The following is a 12,082-nucleotide window of genomic DNA, read 5'->3' as shown; positions in this document are numbered from 1 at the left end:
CGTTGCCTGCTTTCCTTCTTCATCACTCTTTCTCTACTGTCTTTCTCCCCCAAAAGGAAGTGGGAGGGTTCTGGAGATTAATTTAATCACTTATGGTTTAGTTGAGGACTGGTTCACAATTGGAAACTCTCTATAAAATTTACAGTGAAACATGGAAGATGATGTTCTATTTCTTACATGTTAACATATAGGCTTCTGACTTCACAAAATGGTTTTAAGAATTAGGCAAATTGTTATACATGTTATGTCAATATGTATAACAATGACACAATATACAAGGAAGAAGCAGATGGAAACACACATCTGAATTCAAATGACATTAGTCCTAGAGTTGTAGTAAAACTCTTTGTCTGCTCGGAGTTCCTGATTTCCCTTCTGTAATTGTGATGAAAAGTGTGTGTGAGGGGATATGTATGAATTTGTGCCACACAAATCTTGGCACTTGGGCTCTCAGTGGACTTTGCATCGTGGGGCCCCATTATTACAAATAAATTGGAGTTGGTTGAACTGTGTCAAATATGAATCCAGTAACTCAGCCGAAAGAATTAAAAAGTTGGCTGCATGCAGGTCTTACTTGGCGTATCCCTGAGCTACAGCTGTCACTGATAATTGCTTAACAGCTCAGCACAGTGGCAAGTTGTTGCTTTCAGACAACTTGTGTATTTGGGAATAGACTTCAAGTCATTTGAGAGAATATACTTGAATTTAAATTAATTCTAAAAGGTGTGTCAAGCACTTTGATGACCTTGGGTTTAAACTTTTATTCAAATTATTTGACATAACCTGCTCTCTCTTTTAAAAAAAGTTTTATATGGGATATAATGAATCATTTTGACAGTCAAAACTGTCAGTGGAAATTGTATTACATGTTCCATCAGTCAGGAAAGCAATAAGAGTTTATTGCTACACTTAAAATATCTAGTGCTGGACATAACCATTAAATTAGTTTCAAATGTTTTATATTCAGAAGTATGGGATATGATTGGCCATGCTTAAAAACAGCTGCTGCCAGCAGCTGATATATAAATTTAATAGTGGGGGGACCAAATTTGGGGATTACAGGTGAAGTAGATAAAATATGCATATAGAAAGGGTATTAACGGTGGCTGTGAAATTAGCTTTGGCCATGATGTGTCATGTTGAGGGGTAGGGCTGTTCTCAAGCCTGCAGTAAGACTTAATACCTCCTTCTCCCAGTAGCTAAGTTTTCAATATCTCTCATGAATAATTGTACTTAGGAAGATAAAACTATGGCAAAGACCACAGTTGCTTCAAACTTTTCATGATTATGCCCATAGACTTATTGTGGGCAATTTCCAGGATGTAAGCAGAGATCTTTCGGTTGAAGTAGATTCTCAGTCTTGCCCTGATAGAAACTGCATTTCGAAGTCAGAGTTTAGGGGAATCTAGTGAAAATTTTCCTTTCCATCGGCTCCTGCTCATTAACATACAGAGCAGGGATTCTCAAACTGTAGGTGTATCTGCATCACCTGGAGGGCTTGTTAAAATAGATTTTAGTCCCCATCTCCAGAAACTGGGGTAGTGCTTGGAAATTTGTAGTTCTGTAATGTTTCCAGGTGAGACTAATGATTCTAGTATGGGAATTATACTTTGGGAACCACTGGTATAGAAAAAATGCTTCAGGTGGGATGTTTTATGTTACGAATAATAGAACACCAGACTAAAGCGGCTTAAACAGTAGAAATTGTCTCACATAGTAAGAAACCCAAGAATAGAAAGTCCCAGAGTTGGTTCAGTGGCACAAGTGTCGTCAAGGGCCTATGCTCTTTCCATCCTTCTATGACATCTACGTTGTGTTGGTTTTGTCTTCCTAGTACCCCAGGATATCACTCTACACATCACTGGATAGCTGAGCAACTTATTCACAGGTACCAACACAACAGCATTCAGAAGCAGAACAAGGGAGAGAGAGAAGATATTTTTAGTATCTACTGTGGGAAAACTTTTAGCCAAAAGGGAAGAAGGAGAAGGATTGAGATGACTGTGGCTAAGTAACCAACAACCATCAGAGGCAAACTTGCAAGTGGTGTTAGGAAGAAGTCCTCTAGCTTTTGATTTCTGAAAGGCATTTGAAATGACATGAAGGCATTGTTTGCTTACGTCATCTTGTCTGCCTGCTTGCCTTTCTTTCTTCCTGGTTTTCTATGCCTCTGAATTCTCTCCATTATACGTTCTTGCTTCCACCACCTCTTCATACTGTTTTCATCTAACTTCCTTCTTCCCATGCACTAGAAATTTAAAATTACGTTTTGGACAGTGAATAGTTGCAGTCTGAAATTTGAGAACCACATGCTTTTTCTTTGCTTTCCATGGAGCAGAGTTGGATTTCCTTTCTCCTTCGTTCTGTTCTAAATTTCCCACCTTCACCCACTTTGGGGAGGAGCTTTTGGACAAGACATAATAAAAACTTGGTTTACCTTGCAGAGCTCCACTCTTCAGAACTGGAAAGTCTATAAGCCTGTGAGACCTGATGTTGAGTCTTTAGGGGGAACCACCATGACAGATGTTTAGAACCCCTAGGATTTCACCTTGCCCTCATAGAATGGAGCACATCCCCAAATCTACTCTTTCTACAGTCTTTCCCATTTCCTTAAAAGGTAACTCCATCTTTACAGTTACCAGGCAAATATCTGGGAGTCATTCTTAATCTCAGAAATAATTCTTTCACACAATTTGACAGTTTTAATTTAAGAATATGCCCCAAATCTTGCCATTTCTCACTACTTCCATAGCTACACCACTGGTCCAAATCAACATTCTCTTATCTAGGTTTTCTCTCATCTGGATGTTCTCCTTGCTCCCACCATGGCCTTCTTAAATTTGTTTCCAACACAGCAGCCAGAAGGTTTCTATTAAAATGTAAATAAGATCATGTCACTACTCTGTTTAAAACCCTTCGATGGCTTCACGTCTCATTACCCTTAAGAGCCAAAATTGTTACACTGGCCTACAGGGTTCCTTAATGACTTGCTCCCCTCCCCACTTTGCTGCCTCTTGAACATGCCAGGTATGCTTCCACTTTGGGACATTTGCTTTTTCTGTTCCCTGTCATCTATTTCTTACTTCTTCAAGCTGTTCTCAAATGTCACCTGCTCAGTGAGTCTTCTGTTACTCTATTTAAAATTGTTTCACCAGCCCTTGTCACTAGCTGTTTCCCCTCTCTGTCCACTTTTCCTTTAGAGCACTTATGATCAACTGTCATACTTTATCTTTTACTTATTTATTGTTTATTTATTTTTTTGTTTTTGCATCTTCCTGCAGTAGAATGTGGCCCCCATGACAGTAGTGATGTTTGTTGTGTTAGTTGCTCTGCATCAGAACTGAGAAGAGTGTTGAACACATAGAAATCACTAAGAAATACTTGTTGAATGGATGAATGATTCATTATACAATCATTTAAAATTAATATAAGTATCAAACATACAAAACAAGACAATAGTATCATAAATCCCTTCTAGCAATCACTCAACTTCATCAATGATCGTCATTCTGCTATTCCTACAGCATCTAGCCTCTGTCTCTTACTCAGTAACAATTGAGTGAGGACTCAATTCTTATTTTTTTCATGTAAAATTAGATATATTGAAATCTATACATCTTATGTGTATAATTTTTGGCAAATGTATAAACCTAGGTAAACCACATATTTATCATGATATGAAGCATTTCCATCTGCGTAGAAAGTTCACTCATGTCCCTTCCAAGGAAATACACTCCTGACACCATCACCTTCCCTCCCAACCCAGGGAATGGATGTTCTGATTTTCTTCACCTTACCTTGGTTTCACTTATTCTAGAACTTCATATATAAATTGAACCATGCAATCGGGACTCTTCATTTTTTCCACTTTCTTTCACTCAGAACAATGTCTGTGAGATTCATTCGTATTTTTGCGCGTATTAGTAATCAGTTCCTCTTCATGCTGATTAGTATTCCGTTATATGAGTATATGGTAATTTGTCATTCCATTTTCCTAATAGTGGACATTTACCATTGTTTTATGGCTCAATACGCAGTCTATCTAGCTGAATGTTTCATGTGCAATTGAAAGGAATTTGGTTTTGGCTATTGTTCAAAAACTGCTGTATACATTCTTCCATAGTCCTTTTTTTTTTTTTTTGACATATGTTTTCACTTTTCTTGGACAAATGCTTAGGAGTTGAATTGTTAGGCCAAAATGTCGGTGTATGTTTAACTGTAAAATAAATGCCAAACCTGTCTACAAAGCGGTTGTACCACTTTATATTTCCATTAGTGAGGCTTTATAGTTTTAATTTGCACTTTGCTGATGTCAAATGATATTGAGCATTTTTTCATGTGCTCACTAGCTGTTCTCTTGTTAAGAGCCTTTTGTAAGCATCCCTTTCATAGCCTGAATCCAAGACTGTGGTCAGTTACATGTTTTGTGAATATTTTCTCCCAGTCTATAGTTTGCTGTCAATTTTCTAAATTATGTCTCTTGATGAGCAATCTCTAATTTTGAGAAAGTCTAATTTTTCATTGTTTTCTCTTGTGGTTATTTATTGCTGCCTTCTGTCTAGGAAATCTTTGCTGAACTTCAGTCTGCAAAGACTTTTTTCAGTTTTTTTTTAAAAGTATTATGGTTTTATCTTTTTCATTTAGGACTCTACTTAATCTTAGAATAATTTTTGTACATTGAATGAAATAGGGGTGGAGGTTATTTACTTGTCTTACCATTTGCATATCTAGTTGTTCCAGCATTGTTTGTGGAAAAGATTTTCTTTTTCCTACTTGATTGCTTTGACATCTTTGTCAAATATCAATTGACCGTGTAAATGTAGGTCTATTTCTGGACTCTCTATTGTGTTCAAATATTCTATTTGTTTATTTGTATTCCAAGTCCAAAAATTACTGTAGCCTTATAGTAAATCTTATAGTCAGATAGCATACATTTTCCAACTTTGTTTTTCTTTTGCAAGATTGTTTTGAATATTCTATGTCTTTTGTACTTCCATATAAATTTTAGAAATAGCTGATCAATTCCTATAAAAATACCTCGATGGGATTACAATGGTATCAGTTTATGGCTCAATATATGGTCTATTTTGCTGAATGTTTGCATGCATTTGAAAAGAAATATATTCTACAGTTTGAGGATATAGGATCTATAAATGTCAATAAGATCAGATTGGTTAATAGTCTAATAGTTCTATCAGTTACTGAGAAGAGATACAAAAATATCCAGCTCTGATGTTAGATTTATCTAGTTTGCCTTTTAATTTTGTCAGTTTTTTTTTTTTTTGAGGAAGATTAGCCCTGAGCTAACATCTGCTGCCAATCCTCCTCTTTTTGCTGAGAAAGACTGGCCCTGGGCTAACATCCAGGCCCATCTTCATCTACTTTATATGTGGGACGCCTACCACAGCGTGGCTTGCCAAGCAGTGCCACGTCCACACCTGGGATCCAAACCAGCAAACACTGGGCCAGCAAAGCAGAATGTGTGCACTTGACCACTGAGCCACCAGGCTGGCCCCTAATTTTGTCAGTTTTTCCTTCACATAATTTGAAGCTTTGTAGTTAGGTGCATACACATTAATGAGTGTTATATCTTCATGACATGTTAACTCTTTTCATGATGAAAGTCTCGTTTTACTTTTGGTAATACTTCTTGTATTGATGTCTATTTGTCCAATGTTAATATAGCCACTCCAGATTTTTCATGATTATTTTTTCACTGTATATTTTTTTCATCCCTTTTCTTTCATTTTAACTCTGTCTTTATATTAAAGTATGTCTTTTAAGGACATATTATATGGCCATGTTTTTTTATCTAGTGTGACAGTCTTTGCCTTTTTTTGGGAAAGTATAGCTCATTTAAAATTAATGTAATTATTGATATGGTTGGATTTGAACCTGCCATTTTATTAATTGTTTTCTATTTGTCTCATCTCTTTTTTTGTTTCATTGCTCCTCTTTTCCTACTTTCTTTAGGTAGGGAAACCAAATATTTTTAAAATATTCTATTTTGATATTTATATTGATATTTTAGCTCTGCCCCTTTGAAAACCTTTTAGTAGTGCTCTAGGAATTGCAATTTATGTCTTTAACTAATGCAAATCTATTTAGAGTTAATCTTGTATTAATGAATAAAAAATATAGGAATCTCCTACCAGTGTAATACTATTTGCTCCTCTGTCTCTGGTGCCATTGTGTGATATAAACTACAACTACGCAAACTCTATAATATGGCATTATAATTTTGGTTTTAAACTATTACATGACATAAAGAAATTAAGATATTTAGTGATGGGTTACATTTTATATTTTGTAATGGATTAAACATGGCCACAAATATTTATTTTTTTCAACCCTTTTGACTTGGGGCTGACTTTAGTGCTTGACCAATAAAACGCAGTGAAAGTAATGTTCTTAGTCTTCTAATGCTAGTTCATAAAAAGCCTTGCAACTTTCACTTGAGTTTCCTGGAAGATGCCCTCTTGTAACTCAGCCACCATGCTGTGAGAAGCTCAAGCCATATGGAGAAATCTCAAATAAGCTCCTAGCCAGCAACCACATCAACTGCCAGGTGTGAAGTTAGCCATCTTGGCGATCCTGCCAGTTGTGTCTTTAAATGACTCCAGCCTCAACCATCATCTGACTGTAACCACACGAAAGATCCCTAGTAAGTATTGCTCAACTGATCCTAATTAACCTACAGGACCATGAAAAAGAGTAATACATTTTTATATTAAGCTACTAAGTTTTGGGTGGTTTGTTAGGCTGTTTTAGGAAATGTACTTGTAGTCTTACCATTTCTCCCACCAATTATCACCTCATGTCATTTGCCTTCCGCTTAAGGAACGTCTGTTAGCATTTCTTGTGATGCAGATCTATTAGTGCTGAATCTTTATATTTTATTAATAATCTGAAATATCTGTGTTTCACCTTTATTTCTGAAGAATAGTTTTACTATATGTAGAATTCTGGATTGACAGTTTTTCTTTAGGCACTTTAACAACATTGTTTATTGTCCTTTAGAGTCTTATTAATGAGAAGTTAGCCATAATTTTTTTTAATCATTTTTCTATGCTGCTTCAAGAATTTCTCTTTATCTTATTTCAGCTGTTTGACTGTGATGTGTTTAGTTGTGCTTTCTTTTTGTTAATTTTGCTTGGGGCTTGATGAGTTTCTTGAATCTACAAGTTGACATCTTTCATCAAATTTGGGGGATTATTGGCCCTTATTTTTCAGTTTTGGAAGTTTCTATTGACATATCCTCAAGCTCAGAAATTTTTTTTCAGCCATGTCCCATGTACTAATGAGCCTATTAAACACATTCTTTATTTCTGTTACAGTGTTTTTGATTTCTAACATTTCTTTTTGATTATTTCTTAGAATCTCCATTACTCTGTTTACATTTTCCATTTGTTCTTGCATGCTGTCTACTTTTTCCATTCTAGCACTTTAGCATACTAATCACAGATTTTAAATTCACAGCCTGATAATTATAACATTACTGTCATATCTGACTCTGATTCTGAAGCTTGCTCAGTCTCTTCAAACTGTGTTTTTTGCCTTTTAGTATGCTTTGTAATTTTTTCCTGATAACCAGATGTGATGTACCGGGTAAAAGGAACTGCAGTAAATAACCTGTTAGTAATGTGATGGTAAGGTGTGGGGAGATAGGATGCATCCTATAGTCTTATGATTATGTCTCAGTCTTCTAATGACCCTATGCCCCTGGGCTGTGAACTTTATAAGTGCTTCTTAGTTGCTCTTTTTTTCACCCTTTTAGGTGGTACAGGATGACTGGACGAAAGTAGATTTGAGTATTTGCCTTCCCCCAGGTTGGGTCAGCTCTGGTAAAACCCTAGTAGATTAGGCTCTGATAAAAGAGTTTCTCTTGAGGGAAGGCCTTGTTAAGAAGAACAGAATGCTCTGGCATATTTCAAAATGGTTGCTTTTCCCCTTCCCTTGCTGGAAGCCTAAGGGGATTTTTCTCCCATCTTAACTGTGAGAACTCTGTAGAGCTCCTGGAGGTAAAACTCACAAAAGCATAAGTGTCCCTGCTCTCTCATGATTGGGTCCCCTGGAGTTTTTAACTCTTAGACTTGCCCACACTGAGCCTCCAGCAATTAGTCAGTTTCAGTTCAGGTTTTCCTTCCTCAGTAATAGTTCCCATGGAAGTGGATATCTGCTTTGGTAAGTTGTGATTCTCTGTATTTGCTGGTCTGCCTTTCTAATTTTTGGAGCAGCAGTTTGCCCTGTGACCTCACTTCTCTGATGGATCTCAGAAGAGTTTTGACTTTTCAGTTTGTTCACCTTTTACCTTCTCGTTAGGATGGAGTGATGACTTGAAAGCTCCTTACACATCAGACTGGAATGCGTAAGTCTGCCAATATTTTTCAAATACTTTTTCTGTTCTATTCTCTTTCTTAGCCTTCTAGGGCTCCAGTTATACATATGTTAAATCACCTTACATTGTCCCACAGATCTCTTAGTTCTATGTTCATCTTTTTTTTTCCCAATCATTTTTCCTTCTGCTCTGCATATTAGATAGTTATTATTGATCTGTCCTCAAATTGACTGACACTTCTGCTATCTCTGATTTTCTGTATAGCCCATCCAATGAATTTTTATGCCAGTTATTATACTTTCTAGTTCTACAATTTTTTATTTAGATCTGTTTTATAGTTTTGATTTCTTTGCTGAGATTGCCCATGTATTCATTTATTAAGAGTATTTCTTCCTTTGATATATTCGAAATAGTTGTTTTAAAATCTTTTCCAATCACAATATCTGGTTCATCTTGGGGTGTTTTCTATTGACTTTTTTTCCTTGAGTATGGATACATTTGCCTGTTTCTTTGCACGTGAAGTGATTTTTAAATTGGATTTAACATTATAAATGATACAGTGTAGATACTCTGGATTCTATTATTTTCTCCTGGACCATTTTTTTTCAATCAATTCACTTGGCTGGATCAACTCCCAATTCTGCCTCTTTTGTGTTGGGAAGCAGATGAAATCTCAGCTCTGTCTTTTCAGCTTCCAGCTACTGCTTTTTTTTTTCTGAGTCTCCTCCGCCGTCTTCACCCTCCTATCAAAAGGTCAGCCAGGATTGGGGGTGAATTATATATTTTAGACTTTGGGGTTCATCACATCTATGGCTCTCTCCTCTCCTATTTTGGGATTCCATCCCCATCCCAACTTTATGATTGCTCTGCCCATCCCTAACTCTTTTCTTTGACACCTTAAGCCAATAAGTCTGTGGGACATCTGAGCAATACACAGTCTGAGAAGTGCACTCAGAAAATGACTGCAAAATCACAAATCTCAACTTTTTCTATTCAGCTTTTAAGGACGTGTTCCTTTCTGGTTTCTTACTGATTTTTCTAGTGGCTTCAGATCTATCTATCCATCTATCTATCTATATGTCTATCTCTCTAGATATAGATAGATACATGTACATGTATATAGATATGTAGATATAGATCGATACAAATTTTATCCAGAGTTTAAAATATGCAGGAAGATTAGTCTGACAAAGGTATTATCCCATAGTAATTTAAAGTAAACTTTCTGATACTGTATTTCTTCTACTAGAGTCCTGTTACTCAATTATATTAGAAACATAGGTGATTATACTTCTGCTTATATCATTTAGAACCTTAGTAATTTATTACTATAGGTGAACTTAGGAATCAGCACATGGCTTTTAAAGTCTCAATATTCCCAGTTGGCTGAGGAAACTTGTAGCAAACTAAGGTTCTCATTATCTAGTATATTTTCCAATTGCCACATTATCTATTTGCCTCTCACTAAGAATAACTTTTGTCTGATGCATTATGAATGGACACCAAATAATAGGATTGAGAAAAACAGTATCAGTCAATGCCACATTTGTTGATTCATCCAACAAATATAAATAGCATACATAACATGATGTTCTGGGGGCCTGGGAAGGACAGGATTAACAGTATCATGAGGTTATATCCAAGTACGGGGAGTGTGCTGGTTAATTTTATGTGTCAGCTTGACTGGATCATGGGGTGCCCAGGTATTTGCTAAACATTATTTCTGGGTGTATCTGTGAGGCTATTTCCAGATGAGATTAGCCTTTTAATTGTTGGACTCAGTGGAACAGATTGTCCTCCTTAGTTTGGATGGGCATCACCTAATTGTTGAGGTCCTGAATAGAACAAAAGGCAGAGGGAAGGAGAATTTTCTCCTTCTGCCAAAGTGCTTGGGCTAGAACATTAGCCTTCTCCTGCCCTCGGACTAGGGCTTACATCGTCAGTTTCTTTGGTGATCAGACTGAACTACACCACCAGCTTTCCTGAGTCTCCAGCTTGCAGACAGTAGATCATGGGACTTCTCAGCTTTCATAATCACATGAACCAATTCCTCATAATAAGTCTCTATCTATCTATCTATCTATCTGTCTATCTATCAGTTCTATTTCTCTGGAGAATCCTGACCAATACAGGGAGACAGACACTATGCAATCAAAAATAGAAACTAGAAAATATCATGTTGTAATAAGTGATATGAAGAAAACATAGGAAGAAAATGAGCTAGAGGGTGATTGTGGGATGTTGAATATGTATGCACGGGTTGTGCATTCGAGAACTCCAGGATGTAGTTTTGCAAAGATCATGAGAATGGACAACACAGCATAAGGAAAAGCTGGTACGAGTGCTCAGTGTGGCTGAAATGGAATGCGTGAGGGAGGATAGACCAGGACCAGATTGGTAGGAGTTTAGATTTTATTCTAAGTATCATTGGAGGTTCTTGGAAGGTTTGAATCAGGAGTGATTGGATCTGATTTACAATTTAAAATATTTTTCTGACCAATTTGTGGAGAAAAGATAGTGTGGTGGTGGGTAGGACAGTGTAGAATTTGCGGAACCAAGTAGGAGGCTGTTGCAGTCGTCCAGAGGAGAACTGATGTGATCTGAGAGTCAATTACGCAGCTAATCTCTATCTTGGAACCAGCCTAGAACATTTCCAAAAGCAGAAGGGACAAATTCCAGGCTATTCAGAGACCTCCCAGGGAAATAGATCATTGATTCTCCAATTTAAGTCCCTGGAGTAAATATTGCATGCCAGAAAGCAATGCCTTTATATTTAGCTTTATTTTCATTAACTCTATAGTCTAGCCAAAAGAATTATTTGTCAGTTCCTAAACTTGTACCATATTTCCCAATTCTGTGCTTCTACACATGACATTTATTCTTGTTTGAAATATATTTTTTAAATACATTTAAACATTTGTTTATGAGATCTTATTCAAATGCTACTGAGGACATTTTTTTCCTTCCTCTCACCTCTGATATAATTTTATTATATTCTTTCCAGGTTTGTGCTATATGCTAGTTTAAACTGTAACTGCTACTTAATATTGTCAAGTAGTATGAATAGACTGAGAATTTATACTAATTGCATGCTAGGAAGTTAGTAATTCACCATTTCATGCCAGCAGAAGACATGAGACTCCTGACTCAGAGACAAAAGACTTTAATGCTTATGGCACAGCACGCAGCATGAGCTTCATGTTTTATTGGTTCTTCTTGCTCGCTGAGTCCCATGGGAGTAACACAGTGAAGCCCAGTTAGATGTGTGCAGGGGCTTTGTATCACAGTTGAGGAACTCCGAATGTAGGAAGTTTGAATATTTTATAGTGGGCTGCAAATAAGTCTTCTGGGTTTTTCCTCTGGAAGGAGGTATTATATTTTTATATTGGGCAGTCAGCAAACCTGCCCGGTGTTTTCTTTATCTTCCAAGGTTGTTTACTCTACAGGATAATTGTAGCTTGAAAAGATAGTCTGGAATAAAAAGGCAGTTAGTGCCTCTGCTCACAAGATGCACAGAATCATGAGAGACTGATGGAGAGTTGTCTCCTACTGCCATTAGTGCAAGAACCAAGTTCCACATATGTTGTTATGGATTGAATATTTATGTCCCCCACCCCCCCGTTAAAATTCACATGTTGAAATCCTAATCCCCAGTGTGATACATTGGGTGGTGATTAAGAAATGAGGGTGCAGCCCTCATGAATGGGGTTAGTGCCCATATAAAAGAGACATGACAGAGCTTGC

Source organism: Equus przewalskii, chromosome 30, assembly GCF_037783145.1.
Source record: "Equus przewalskii isolate Varuska chromosome 30, EquPr2, whole genome shotgun sequence".
NCBI lineage: Eukaryota > Metazoa > Chordata > Mammalia > Perissodactyla > Equidae > Equus > Equus przewalskii.
This window is presented reverse-complemented; position numbering follows the sequence as displayed.